This window comes from Podarcis cretensis (assembly GCF_951804945.1).
Source record: "Podarcis cretensis genome assembly, chromosome: 1".
Classification (NCBI taxonomy): domain Eukaryota; kingdom Metazoa; phylum Chordata; class Lepidosauria; order Squamata; family Lacertidae; genus Podarcis; species Podarcis cretensis.
Window position 1 is genome coordinate 41,738,641 of NC_137170.1, and position 15,214 is coordinate 41,753,854.

General features: G+C 44.2%; 2 long non-coding RNA genes across 2 annotated transcripts in view; both read left to right on the top strand.

The window, feature by feature from the left end:
- LOC307204306 overlaps nucleotides 1–15,214 on the top strand; it is a 351,053-nt gene that overhangs the window by 316,493 nt on the left and 19,346 nt on the right. The gene's annotated exons all lie outside the window — the stretch shown is intronic.
- LOC307204533 lies at nucleotides 6,107–10,906 on the top strand. Its single transcript, XR_013833734.1, has 3 exons — nucleotides 6,107–6,136; nucleotides 9,719–9,781; nucleotides 10,821–10,906. It is a non-coding gene; the product is annotated as an uncharacterized lncRNA (long non-coding RNA).

Sequence of the window (15,214 nt, forward strand, 5' to 3'; positions counted from 1 at the left end):
GACCAGCAGCCTTGAAAATAAGGGACCAGCAGCCAAAATAAGGGACCTGCAGCCTCACCTGTTCCAGGCACTCCAGTCTTCCTGTCCTCCTGCAGTCTGGTCAAACTCATGCTGGTAGCTCCGAGAGCACTGTCCAACCAACTTTGTAACCACAGGTTCAACTGAATAGAATCTGAATCACATGCACCACAAGGCCTATGCAGCCTCAACTTAAGATGGCTCCCCAGCCTGGCTTTGCACTGCAAAGTTTGCAGCAGCACATGCAACAAAATGGCATCCAACATTCAAAAAACCCCTCAGTTTGCATTAACTAGCCACACACAAGGCATGCAAGCTCCACCTCCCAGTCATTCTTAGACTTCTTATTGGGTGAGCAACACAGCCAAGCAACACAGTTGGAGCCTCCCTCCTCCCTGGCCGGCAGGGAGGGAGGGAGAGGAGCTGCTTCCTTTGAAATTTAAGGGACATCATTTAAGGGACATTTAAGGGACATCCATCAATAAGGGACAGCAGCGGGACATGGCACTGGAATAAGGGACTGTCCCTTCAAATAAGGGACACTTGACAGCTATGGCCAGAACCTCCAAATAATAATGGCACTTCTGGATCATATCAAGGAAGCCTGCTTCTTGCCATGGCCAGATGTCTCTGGAAGTCCACAGAGAGGTCATTACAGAAAGTCACCTACTGTTTGTCCCTATTTAGAAGAGAAAAACAACCAACAAACTTTTAGAAGACATCTGAAGGCAGCCCTGTTTAGGGAAGCTTTTCATGTTTAAGACTATTGTATTTTAATATTTTGTTGGAAGCCGCCCAGAGTGGCTGGGGAAACCCAGCCAGATGGGCGGGGTATAAATAATAGTAATAATTAGGAGTACTGTGAGGGCAATGGAACTATGGTAGTTAGATCAAGGCTCCAGGGCACTGATTCTATGCAAATCCTCAGTGCCCCATGACTCCAAAATGTAGCACAATAACTTGAGGGAAGGTAAGGGATGCAGGAATATAGGATCTGCAGCTACCCAGAAAACAATACTGCCCAACCCCACTAAAATATGAGTAAAGATCAGTATCGCACAGAGGGTCAGTTTTTGTTTCACATTTGGTATCTGGTGAATGTAAGAACATAAGAAATGCCATGCTGGATCAGACCAGAGGTCCATCTAGTACAGTGTTTCTCAACCTGTAGGTCCCCAGATGTTGTTGGACTACAACTCCCATCATTCCTAGCCAGCATGACCAGTGGTCAGGGATGATGGGAGTTGTAGTCCAAAAAAATCTGGGGACCCACAGGTTGAGAACCACTGATCTAGTACATGATCCTGCTCTCACAATGGCCCACCAATGGCAAGCCTGCAAGCAGGACCTGAACCTGATCCTCTCCTCACCTGATCCAGATACGTATGAAACAGGCCTTGCATCGCTTGAGGGGGGGCACATGTGCATCCTACTTGCTCCTTTTCCATAGCAAAATACACTAAGGTGGCAAACTGGGGAAAGGTTGGTGGTTCTTTTGGATATTTGACCAAAAAACCCAATTACTTACTTGAAAGCCTAGGCTATTCTCAACAATTTTAATTGGTGTATTTTAAACGACAGAGCCTAGGACTTGCTGATCAGAAGGTCGGTGGTTCAAATCCCTGTGACGGGGTGAGCTCCCGGTGTTCGGTCCTGCTCCTGCCAACCTAGCAGCTCAAAAGCACACAGTGGGAAGGTAAACTGCGTTTCCGTTTGCTGCTCTGGTTTGCCAGAAGCGGCTTAGTCATGCTGGCCACATGACCCGGAAGCTGTACTCCGGCTCCCTCGGCCAATAAAGTGAGATGAACGCTGCAACCCCAGAGTCGGTCACGACTGGACCTAATGGTCAGGGGTCCCTTTACCTTTACCTATCTGTACACAAGGATAGAATGTAAAAAGAAAAAAGAAAAAAAAGGAAGCTGCCAAGAACACCACTGCTTTGTGTACATATGCCAAAAAACACACCACAGCTCACTTTAGAAAGGTATAATGTATGCAGAGGTGGGCGACCAAGATGATAAAGGTTCTGAAAACCAAGACTTATAGGACTTCTGGGTTGGCGCCTCCGGCAATGGCGGAGTTCCTCCGATCGGGAGGAACTTGCTCCGTGGAAATCAGGGTCTGACCACCACGGCGAAGGCGGAGACCCACTAAAATCACAGGCGGGAGAAGCTTGTGAACATGGGATTCGGCTGGCACCCTTTGCATCTCCCCTGCTCGCGGGGAAACCCAGTTTTGGGGATCCGGAGCGACGTGGGGTGAGTGGCACGGTGCTTCGAATTGACTGCTTTTTTCACGGAGTGAAGCCGCATTGCTGTTGCCGGAGAGCGCTGACTTTTTCCTGTGGACAATTTGACTTTAAACAACTACCCGTGAGTAGAACGGAAAATTGGATTTACAAAAGTCTTAATTTGGTACCGAAACAGGAAGGTTTCAAACAGGAAGTCTGCCTTCCCCTTTTGAAGCAAAGAAGTTGCAAGCTAAGGTCTTGGAAAGCCTTATGTAAAGGATTAAACTTCCATCGATTAAAATCATTAAACCCCCTTTGGAAGCAGGAGAAGAGGGGGGAAATTTTGGATCGTGTAAGCCTGCAGGAGAGAGTGATAAAAATTAAATTACCACTGCTCTGAACCTGGAAATGGACTGCCAGTAGATTGACGCTTTGGGAGAGTTCATTGACTGTGAATAAAACATGTTGACAGTTAGTTAAATAAGAGAAATATATTGTTTCCATTGTCCTCTTCTGCGTTTAAAAAGGAGGAAAAGTAACTGAAAATAGAAACTAACTTTACTTTTTGAACTGTGCTTGAAAGGATTGATACAAGTGGAGACTGTTTCCCTCTAGAGGGAGCTTTGGAAACTGTTACAAGAGTGGAGCTGGAGAATCTCCAGCTGCAGGATAAGAACTGTGAGAATCAGGGATTGACCTTGGATCATTTAAGAATGTCGACAGGAGAAGCCTTAGTGAATGCATTTTGTAAGATAAGCTATTTGTTGGAACAGCTTCATAAGAAGACCGATGTTATGACTACTAATTGATAACTTGGGACAAAAAGCGATTAATCTGGGACAAAAAGTGAGCACTAATACAGAAATTATTCAGGATTTGGTACAGGAATTTACTTCAGCAGAACAAATTGTGGAGAAGGAGAAGGAGAAAGTTGTTGTCGAACCTAAAGTAATACAAGTGGGAGCCTCAGCCTTACAGAGGCAAATTGAGGACTATAAGTTGAGGCCTTTTATGATTGAACCTAGAAAAAGTCAGATTTTGAGGATTGGAGCCCGGCCTGGACTGGAGAAGGAAAGCTGGAAAGATCCCTCCATGCAGGGATTAACTGACTTTTGGGACATGAACTTGGGTCAGGAGGAGACTGGAGTTCTGGGGGCCTTTGGACTTGGAGGAATCTTGAAACATGTCCTGAAATACTTTATGGATCTTAGCTTTAACTATGGAAATCTGGCTGACCTGTTGAGAAGGAATAAAAATATTGTTAACTTACAGATTTGAAAATAAGGGACCAGCAGCCTTGAAAATAAGGGACCAGCAGCCAAAATAAGGGACCTGCAGCCTCACCTGTTCCAGGCACTCCAGTCTTCCTGTCCTCCTGCAGTCTAGTCAAACTCATGCTGGTAGCTTTGAGAACACTGTCCAACCAACTTTGTAACCAGAGGTTCAACTGAATAGAATCTGAATCACATGCACCACAAGGCCTGTGCAACCTCAACTTAAGATGGCTCCCCAGCCTGGCCTTGCACTGCAAAGTTTGCAGCAGCACATGCAACAAAATGGCATCCAGCATTCAAAAAACCCCTCAGCTTGCATTAACTAGCCACACACAAGGCATGCAAGCTCCACCTCCCAGTCGTTCTTAGATTTCTTATTGGGTGAGCAACACAGCCAAGCAACACAGTTGGAGCCTCCCTCCTCCCTGGCCGGCAGGGAGGGAGGGAGAGGAGCTGCTTCCTTTGAAATTTAAGGGACATCATTTAAGGGACATCCATCAATAAGCAGCGGGACATGGCACTGGAATAAGGGACTGTCCCTTCAAATAAGGGACACTTGACAGCTATGTTCCCTATCTCATTTGGCCATCCCTTCTGTCTGGGTTAAAAACTTCACTCAGTCACTGACCTGTCCTCTGGATCAAATGCAATAAGCCTATTAAGTCACCTGCACTTCCTTCTAGGAGACATTGTGTAGTCTCAATAAGAAAAGAACATCCAAAAGAGTAATCCAGACATGGCTGATGGAATCACAGTATCAGTTTATTTAAGTTTGCTATTCTTTACATTTTCATTTTACCTTGGCAATGTCAACATACTTGAGAGGGTTGTTGCAAAAAAATTCCAAAAAGCACTCTGAACCATGAATGTAGTTTGAAAGTTTAAAATTACTTTAGTAACTTATTATTGAGAAGTATTTCTAGCTACATCAGCAAAGCTGCAGCACTGCAGCCAGTTTCCTGGCCTACATTGCCCAGAATGCTGTGCTTGAAAGACTACCAACCCTTCCTTTGAGTGGGGAAAGGCAAGGCTGGCCAGCCCTACTGCACTATTAGCAGCCACAAATCAATTGATAGAGTGTGGGTGGGTGGGATACAGGAACAAGCAGGGCAGAGAGGATGCAGCCTTGCTTTGGCAACACAATGCCCTGCTCTGACTGCTTACTTTCTGACGTATAAGATAAAGCTGAGAGCAGAAAAATGTGAGATTCAATGTAATTTTGGACAGAAGTACACATTTGCCTATTTCCCCTTCCTGGTTCCCATATAAGACTGCCCCTGATAAAATGCAGCTAAATTTCCCTAAAACCGTCTCAAAGGTTGTATTAACAGAGGAAGCGCATGCTCCCGATGTTTTAATTTTGTCCTGAAAGTTTCGGGTTCATATTCATTCTCATGAATGGCCTGATTTGACAGACAGCCTTTGCAAAGAAAATTAACACAAGCTTCCCTGTCTCCTGATCATCTTGCCGGAAAGAATACAGCAAGGATTATAAAAGTGCATGCTTAATGGCTGTGGAATTAATGGGTTTGAGTTGTGTTGACAACAAAATGCAAGCTCCTTGAATTCATGCTTTAAAACGTATTTAAAGCATTCATTTGCTGAGCTTTGAAAACACACTAAGTATGGGTGCCCTTTTCTCTCTTTGTTGCATGCTTTTTGTTTTTAAAGGGAGGGGGGCAGTATTGATCTGTCCTCTCTTGTGTACTTTGAGATCAATTAACTGCATTAGCCCCGAGGACACTGGGAAATGTGAGTGCAAGATATGACACTCTACTTCCTGGGCCAGGAGAGGAGTTGGCTGGCCTAAGGCTGTGTGGTGGAATAGAGCTTGCCTATTAGTCATCTGCTATGCTAAGTCCAGCGTTCTCTTTCCATAATCATCACACAGCCATGTGTTCATCAGTTATTCCAAGAGTTGAACCAGATGAGTTGTTTTCTCTTCTACACTCCACAGGACTGGCTTCACATTTTCCTTTCCTTTTTTGCTTCTTTTCTATTATTATTATTATTATTATTATTATTATTATTATTATTATTATTATTAAAGAATACCCCATCCATCTGGCTCACCCATCTGGTTTCCCCCAAAAAAACAAACCTGCTTCCTTAAAATAGGTAGACTGCTACCTATTTCAGAGAATCAGATGACATAAATTGTTTGGAGAATCAGATGACATAAACTGATTAGAATTATAAACCAAGTTTTTAAAAACTCACTGTTCTATGTGAACCCTATGTGAACAAGGTAATGGGCTCACCTGAAAGCTTCACTGATAGCTTGGTGGGCACTTTGAAAGATAAGAACCACTTCCCCACTTGCTGTTATTCCTCCAGCAACTAGTATACTGCTACTGGATCGTAAGCTTCTTTTTAAGTATTGTGGTAAAAAACAATAAAGCCTGCCATAAACCAAGTGAAAAAATTAGTTCGCCCAGTTCAGTGCTCTGTATGTGGGCATTGCTGGGCAGTTTCTCTCCAGGGTTGCAGACAGGAGTCTCCCAGCCAAGGCTGGAGCTGACAGGGATTGAATCTGGAACCTTCCGCATACAAAGAAGCTATAGTTCTTCCCTGGTAGCTAGGCTTGTCTAGTATTCTTTAAAAGCAATCTAAGGTAGTGGCATGAGCAAATTTTTATTCTGAAAGTGTGGTCCAGGGGGGAAAGCTTGAGAACCACTGTTTTTAGAGTGAATCAGCATTCATTAATAATTTTATTAAAAACAAACATACACCGTCAGCCAAACAACTGGCCAGATGTGACCCATAACATCTAACTAAACAGTCAAAGCAGTTTATGGTTTACTGGGAAGAACAAAATGAGTAATAAGCTGGGCTTGCCCTACTATAAGATAATTCACAAAAGTAGTACACATTGCCACATTTCAGGGGAAATGCAGGCCCCTGTGACTGTGGAAGCCACAGCTTCAGTGCTGTAGAAATAGCCATTGGCGGTGGGGACCTGACACCAAACCCATTTTGATTGAAACCACTATTGATTTATTTTTTGTTTATTTAGTTACTGATTTGACTTTAAAAGAGAAACCCACAGAAATTCAATACAGTCATAGCATTTCTCAATCTCTTGTTGCAAACAGACTTGTCTTTGCATTCTTTGCTGTGACATATTTGCCAGATTGTGGGGGCAGAGTTGGGGCTTTTTCCTTTCAGTTGTTAGGCATGCCCGCAAGCCCATCTTCATATTTCCAAATTCCGACTCCACTTACTCAGGAGCGAGCATCCAACATATTTTCAGAGGAACTGTCATATTTATCTGTCTAAAATATGTATCTCTCAGACAACCAATTTCCAAAGGGGTGAATGTGTTAGTCTGTTGCTGTAAATACAAAAACAGAAAAATCTTGTGGCACCTTAAAGGCTCAACACATTTATTGTGACATTGACTTTCATGGGCTGGAGTTCACTTCATCAGTTGCATCTTGGCAACGCTGAGTAAATTAATATCCGTAGTGGGATAGGAATCTATTGGCTTAGATTCAGAGATGCCTGGAGTGAGTGGAAAAGCACTTCCATTTGAGCAAGGCAACGCTGTTGAATTTCTCCAGTTTGCCCATCCTGCTGCAGCCCCCATCCCATGCCAACACAGAGGGATTTTTTGTGGGGTGCAGGGGATTATAATGGGGGGCAAAGAGACAGGAAAGTCCCAATGTGTGGCAGGGATTCCACTTGATCTTTTCCAGGGCTTTTTTCAGCCGGAACTCCCCAGACCGTAAGTGGGTGCTATTGTAGGGTTGCCATAATTCAAAAAGTGGTGTGTGTGTTTTTTTAAAAAAGCTTTTTTTCTTTTTGGAAATGGGTTGCCATATGTCCGGATTTCCATCCAGACACTGTTTCCGATGACTGAAACTCAGCTATGTCTGGGAAATTCTGGACGTATGGCAACCCTACACTATTGTCATTATAAGAGAACAAGGGAGGGATTTGTGGTGGGTTCCAGCACCTCTTTTTCTAGAAAAATAGCACTGATCTTTTCTATGTTGCCGCTATTCAGTTAGATTTGAACAGAGACAGTGGGTGGTAATTTACACAGCGTTATTAAGATGATCGCCAGTTATGTCTGCTTGCTTATTTTGCAGGCATTCAATTGTCATGAACTATACTTTCTGCATTCCATCGTCATCATGCAGAAGTTGTTCTACATTTCAAGACCTCCGTGCTGAAATAAAACTGGAAGCCTATCCAGACACTGGATTATCCCAGTATTTTTTTTATCTCATCCCAGTCCATTTGGAAGACTGCACTGCCCATTTCTAGATGTGGAAATATGAACGTCAGTCCATGCTTAGATTACATCCGCCACAGAGTCAGTTGTGCCAACCATGGTCACCATTATGGGTTAGCTTTGTGGGTGGTGACATGTATCTATTTGTAGAGTGACAGTAAATTTATGTGTAGTGTTTATATGACATGTAGGTTGGTGTGTAATTTGGGACCTTGTGTGGGCAGAACCTTGGGTGATGCATATGTACCTGGCTGGCCCCAAATGAAAATCATTTTCTTTAAGAGTTTGCAGATACATAACAACCTCTTTGAAAATAGTTTTAGGTTTCTTTAATCAGCTTTTTTAAAAACAACAACAACAACAACAACCAAGTTTTAAGCATCTTTCTAGGCGTTCTAAGCATCAAAGCACAGTGGTGGTGTCAGCCTTCCCTTGCCTACTTTTCTTATAATGCCAAGCTCTGAAGAAAGAACTTCCTTGTCCCTTTTCCAGAATAGTGGCAAGATGAGGAAGGGAGGAGATAACAGAGATGCTGCTAGCACGGCTTCTTCTGTTACAGCGGCAAAGAATGTAAAAAAGAAGAGGGGGCAGAGGGAGAGGACAGTGCTGCTACCATGAAGAAAAGGATGGGAAGTGGAGGAGTATGGGTGGCAGCAATAGTAGGCCTGTACTGTTCTGTGTCCAGAGGAGCTGTTTACCAGCTTCATCTGGTACGCAGGCTGAGACCCTACCTGCCCGCAGACTGTCTCGCCAGAGTGGTGCATGCTCTAGTTATCTCCCGCTTGGACTACTGCAATGCGCTCTATGTGGGGCTACCTTTGAAGGTGACCCGGAAACTACAACTAATCCAGAATGCGGCAGCTAGACTGGTGACTGGGAGCGGCTGCCGAGACCACATAACACCGGTCTTGAAGGACCTACACTGGCTCCCAGTACGTTTCCGAGCACAATTCAAAGTGTTGGTGCTGGCCTTTAAAGCCCTAAACGGCCTCGGTCCAGTATACCTGAAGGAGCGTCTCCACCCCCATCGTTCTGCCTGGACACTGAGGTCTAGCGCCAAGGGCCTTCTGGCGGTTCCCTCACTGAGAGAAGTGAAGTTACAGCGAACCAGGCAGAGGGCTTTCTCAGTAGTGGTGCCTGCCCTGTGGAACACCCTCCCACCAGACGTCAAAGGAAAAAACAACTACCAGATTTTAAGGAGACATCTGAAGGCAGCCCTGTTTAGGGAAGCTTTTAATATCTGAAGGACTATTCTATTTTAATATTTTGTTGGAAGCTGCCCAGAGCGGCTGGGGAAACCCAGGCTGTTGGGCGGGGTATATATAATACATTATTATTATTATTATTATTATTATTATTATTATTATTATACTGGTCAGTGGCAGCAACAAGGAGTGGGGCAGGGGGGCATCTTGTTTGGGGGTGATCTATCAACTGCAGGGGGTGCCAGCAACAAGGGAGCATCAGTTGCATGATGCTGATGACCCCCTGAAGCCTGGTGCCGATCCTCTTTTCTGGAAAAGCTCTGAGAGAACGATCCCATTCAAAATTGAGATTCCAATCTCTTAACTGGAACCTGTGGGTGATCTGTGTGGAGCAAGAGAAATCATCACAGTTTCTGGGTTCCAGGAAACTGCAAAGGCTACGATGAAATCCTGATGAGTATTTCTTGCTAAATTAAGAGCTGCTTGATTCATCCCCATTGAGAATTTATTTTTGCACATGGTGTATCACACAATGCATCCTCCTAATCCAGTGGAATCTAGCCCATTCTTAATGTTCCAAAAGGAAATGTCAGTCCCTGTGATCAAACAGCCTTTCCCTATCCAGCAAAAATTTAGTCCACAGAGTAATATTTAGTTTGGCAAAGAGGAAAATTCTCAAGTTGCACAATATTGTCATAACTTTTGCTGCACCCCTCCCCTCTTCCTCCCCCCCCCCTTTTCCTTTCCCTAGACTCGCCTGCCCTGCAGAAGTACATGTGTGAAGACATTCTTCTGTCCTTTCGGAGTTGTTTTGGTTAGTAATTTAGTGATGCCTAACAAAGACACGTACTGCTTATGATTTCCATTCTCCCAGATTCCTAACACATTCTACATACCCTGGCAAGGCAGTGGGCTCTGTCAGAGGAAGATAACCAGACTCTTAATGATTCATTCAATCTTCTTTAAAAAAACAAAAACTTGAATTATTTTAATGCTTAATAAAAGTTTTCCCCTAGGATTTATTATTATTATTGGGGAATAGGGTTGACACTCAGTTTCTTGGAGGAGGGGAGAATTAAGGAGATGGCCCACCTACATATACACACGTAATTCACTATATAGTGCATCTCACCCTGTAAATCGGGGTCATGGCAGACTGAGCTGCCTCTCTAGGAACACATGCCAATGGTCTTCATCCACAAGGGCAGGAAACTTGGGGCTCCTCCAGACAACCTGTTTATTGAGGATTCACCCTGATTTGCTTACACAAAGCTTATGCAGAGGTTTATCTATGTCTGGTTTTTATTGAATATTTGTTCTGATTTGTTTGTCAGGAGGTCATACAGCAATGAGTGGATATAAATGCTTAAAATAAATAACTGGTTAAAATTTTAGATGGCTTGCTGTTGAATTAGTGCTTGGAGGACTTTTAAAAATATTCCATTTTAAAGGGGTTGAAAGGGTAACTGCGTGTCACCATCCAATAGCATTGAGACTGTCCTTTTGACCTAAACAGGACTATTTTTTAAATAAATGGGCTCATACGCAATGTTAACAAAACACATGGACTATTGACAGATATAGTTAAGAAATTTATCAGGATAGACCAATTGTCCAAAAATGAACATAAAAAGATGTTCAAGTCTCCTCAGTGTTTCATAAAAACAAAACAAAAACCACTAGACAATTGTTGAAAATGTTTGGAATGTACTGAATGTAGCAATGTACAATTTTTTTTTAATGGTATGGTTTATGAGTTACTCATTCTTAACATGTATTTTCTACCTTTGTTAGCAAACTTCTGTAGTCAATATGTGAGATTTTAGAGTTAACTTTTTTTATTTCCTTTTAAGAGTGCTCTACGATGCATTTACCTAGAGGACTGAAGACCAAAATTCACCTTTATTACCTCATCCCAATAGTTCCTCCCCTTGCTCATAATATGGTACATCTCTGTTTTCCTTCAAGGGGGAACCGCTAAGGGTGGGGGAAATGTGATGGTTAGCTATTTACGAACCTCAAGTTGCTAGGTGATGCCATGTGACTTCTTTGTTTAAAGAGCCACCCACATTTTAGCATCAACAACTGAAAGAGAAAATAAGGTTGGAGGAAAAACAAAGTGCTTTTTTCCCCTGGGTGGGGTGGGTGAGTTGACTTGAGCTACAAAAACTTCCTAAAAATAATCTGCTCCTATATGCCTTGCAGCATAGTTCTTTTATCTACCAGCTTGTGCTATGGATGGGTGACTCGTTTATTGAGGAAGGAACATCAATGAATCATCCAGCAGAGAGAGCCTCAGAATTAAGCCTCTTCCACACACCCACATCTCATTATGTATATGAGTCACGCCACCAGGATGTATATATGCATTTATCTATGTAAAAATGTGTAAGAGAGAGAGCAAGTGGAGGAAAGCATGGTAAGGTAGGCATTGCTTGTTAAGTACAGACAGATCCTATAATATGTAATCAACTTGCATAATGCAAGTCCTTTTTTCTAGATGTGTGAGCTCCTACTGATGCAATTGCACAATTGCTCCTAGCCATTAGAACAGCAGTGGGAAACATTAGAAGAAGAAGAAGAAGAAGAAGAAGAAGAAGAAGAAGAAGAAGAAGAAGAAGAAGGGGAGTTTGGATTTGATATCCCGCTTTATCACTACCCGAAGGAGTTTCAGAGCAGCTAACAATCTCCTTTCCCTTCCTCCCCCACAACAAACACTCTGTGAGGTGAGTGGGGCTGAGAGACTTCAAAGAAGTGTGACTAGCCCAAGGTCACCCAGCAGCTGCATGTGGAGCAGCGGGGAAGCGAAACCAGTTCACCAGATTACGAGTCTACCGCTCTTAACCACTACACCACACTAGCTCTCTCCAAACCACTGCTCCTCCAAACACTTATCTGGCTTTTTGGCCAAGCTGCACTGGGTACCAGCAGCTACTAGCCACTATGGCTATGTTCTACCTTCAGTGTTGATAGAAGCATGCCTCTGAAGGCCGGTTGGTGAGATTCACAAGTGGGGACAGTGCTGTTTCCTTCCTGTCCAGCTTGCTGGCTTCTCATAGGCACCTGGTTGGCCATTCTGTGAACAGAATGCTGGAGTAGATGGGCCATTGGCCTGATCCAGCAGGCTCGTCTTATGTTCTCACGCACTGTTGTCTCACCCATTCTGTTGAAAGAGAGTGGGGCAGGTATAGACACAGCTGGTCCAAAATGGGGGTTGTTGGCACGGTCAATCAGTTTCAAAGGTATCCATAGCAATCCTTCTCTACAAGTACCACTGAGGCTGTTCAATAGCTCTGTATTTGGATATCTTCTAGTTTCAAATGCTAACAGTTGTTAGGCCTCCACAACTTGAGATCCACCAAGCGAAAGTCAGTCCATCAGTCGTATGTGGAAGTCTATGAGGTGCTTAATAATTGTCCCTCCCCCCCCTTTTTTTTTTTACCTGCCTGCAATGAAAAATGTAGAGTAGAACCAACTGGTGGGCTCTGTACAACTTAAAAAGACCACAGATTGTGTAGATCCAGTTCAAGGATCCAGGAGTAAGAAGTGGGAAATCTTGAGTTTATGGTGTCTGAACCATATCGTGAAGGCTATATTAGAAAAACTAATAAAAGTGCAATTTGTGGTTTAAAGTGAAACCAGATGGCTCAGCATGCTGTGAAACAAACGTGCAGGGCAAGTTCAGTTCATTTCTCCAAAACTGTCATACTTGTCAGGAGCCTCTGGTAACTGTGTTCAGCTGTCCCAAGTGGTGAACCACTGAACTGCAAGTGGCCACCTTTTCAGTAAAGAACCTTCCGGGCTGATTCTGCCCACTCAGGCTAGCTGTTAGATCTTTTTCATCAGCAAGAGCTACAAAGGCTTTCCAGTGGAGACTTGTCTTGCCATCTGGCTTGCTCCTTGGCCTTGTCTCCTGCTTTGTCCTCCATTCCTGCCATCTCATTTGCCACATGGTACATGGTTCCTGGTTCCTGGGCAGGCTCACCTCAGACAATCTGGTTTCTGGCCCTACGTGGCCTTGAAAGCCCTAGTGGATTATCTTAATCAGCCAGTGGCATCGGTGGTTTCCAATGCTATGGGTCTCACTATTCTCTTAGGTCACATGGGCCGCACTCTTCTGATTGGTTCATCAGTGCAAGTATTTCTGTTTGCCCAGTAGAACGATCCTCTCTCTCCTTCCCCCATACACTGTTCTGGGTTTTCCCCTGACCCCCCGAGAGCCAATTTCAGGGGTGGTGGGTATGGAAGGTGGTGTGGGAAAGCCCTGTTGCGCAAGTGACAGTCCTTTATGCAGGGCACAAGGCCCATGGCTCTCTTCCTGACAGATGCTGAGAGGTCAAATCATATTCAACCAATGCAGTGCTGTCAGGGACTGGGCAAGGAGAAATGGTGGAGACCCCCTCCCCATCCTGACCCTTCCAGGGAGGTGGAAGAGGAAGGCAGTTTAGAATTACAACAGGGGTTGGAGGGAGGTCACAGCTCAGAGGCAGATGAGGGGGAAAGGGGGAAAGTTGGGAAATCATGGGAGAGCCAGAGCAACACCCGGCTGACACATTGTCATTAGAAAGCATTCCAGACCCTCCATCTCCCAGAACCTGGCAAACCTTAAAAGTGGGAGAGCAAAGAGCTCAAGGACAGAGGACACGTAGTAGCATCCATAGAGGAGACGATGAGAATGGCAAAAGAGGAAGTGGGAGAGACGGGGGTGGAGATTCCATGAGTCTGGGTTCTATAGCCTCTCTCTGTAAAGACTGAAGTAAAAAAGGATGGTAAGGTACTTTTCCTTGACTTTATACTTTCCTGGGCAACCAGCTGGGAGCTGCTGACAGCATCCTGACAAACGCTCACCATTAGCTTCTCAGTATGATTTGTTTTTATGCTTGTTTCGGGTTTTATTTTAAGAGGTGAAAGAGGGTAAAGCAGAAAGATTGGCGAAGGCAATGAGAGAATGAGAAAATTGGGGAATCAGAAAGATGGACATAAAGGCTTTGATCCTATATTCACTGAAGGAAAGTTTCCTTCCTATTTCTCTGCTCTGGAGAGTCAGGGGGCTCTCCAAAGGAATGTCGGAAGGGACACAGGTTGCTCTTCCCATGAACTTCCATACATTAATTTAAGACCCATGCTTAGTTTAGGGGTAGTCTTTTTGGCACCCCTCCACATCCTATCTCCCATTGTTCGAGAGGGACAGCACTGCTCCAGAAAGGCTTTGAGGGTTGGCACAGATGTCTGCAGACAGGAAGCAGAGATAGAAAACTTTCCTTCCCTTAGCTTTGTCTTAGGAGCCCCGGCACAATGAAAAAAATGAGAAGGGAGTTCACCAATTTATGCATTTATTTAGCTGTACAGTGGTACCTCGGGTTAAGTACTTAATTCGTTCCGGAGGTCCGTTCTTAACCTGAAACTGTTCATAACCTGAAGCACCACTTTAGCTAATGGGGCCTCCTGCTGCCGCTGCGCCATCGGAGCCCGATTTCTGTTCTCATCCTGAAGCAAAGTTCTTAACCTGAGGTACTATTTCTGGGTTAGCGGAGTCTGTAACCTGAATCGTATGTAACCTGAAGCGTATGTAACCTGAGGTACCCCTGTATTGTGGTGCTTCTCCCTAGCCTGTCTTCTCTTGGCTTCTGACATTCTGTAATCTACAAGACCTGGTATCCTTCAGATATTTTTCCCAACCTGGTATCCTTCAGATATTTTTGGACAGCAGCTTCTATCACCTGGTGCTGGCTGGAGCTAAGGGAGAGTTGCTTCGTAAAAAAATCTGGAGGAGCCTGTTGGGGAAGGTAGATCTAGATGAGGATACATTTGTATTATTTGGGCTTATCCTTAAGGAACACCATGATACCCACATATCGGGGTTAGCCGCAAATATGAGTGCAAATCCTCTGAAGTGATTTCAGGCTGCGGCCTGGGAAGTTCTTTCTGGCAATTTCTTAAAAACAGCAAATCTGATCACACCAAGCCAACTTCCTGGCATAACAGATGGAAACTATTTAAAAAAACTATTCCGATATTCTGTGAACACACTTCGCAGCAAATGATGAAGCATGCCTTGTGAGTCAAGCCCCATTATAAAACATGTCTCATATATACCTCATATTACTGCCTTGCCGTCGAGCCACAAGTGGTTTCCTAGCAAAACAACCTTGGGCATTTTATCCCAGGGTTTTTCAGACTTATCTGCCTTCAGGTAAGTTTTCCCACCACTGCATATCTGCCAAGCAGTCCTTGCATATTTGCCCCA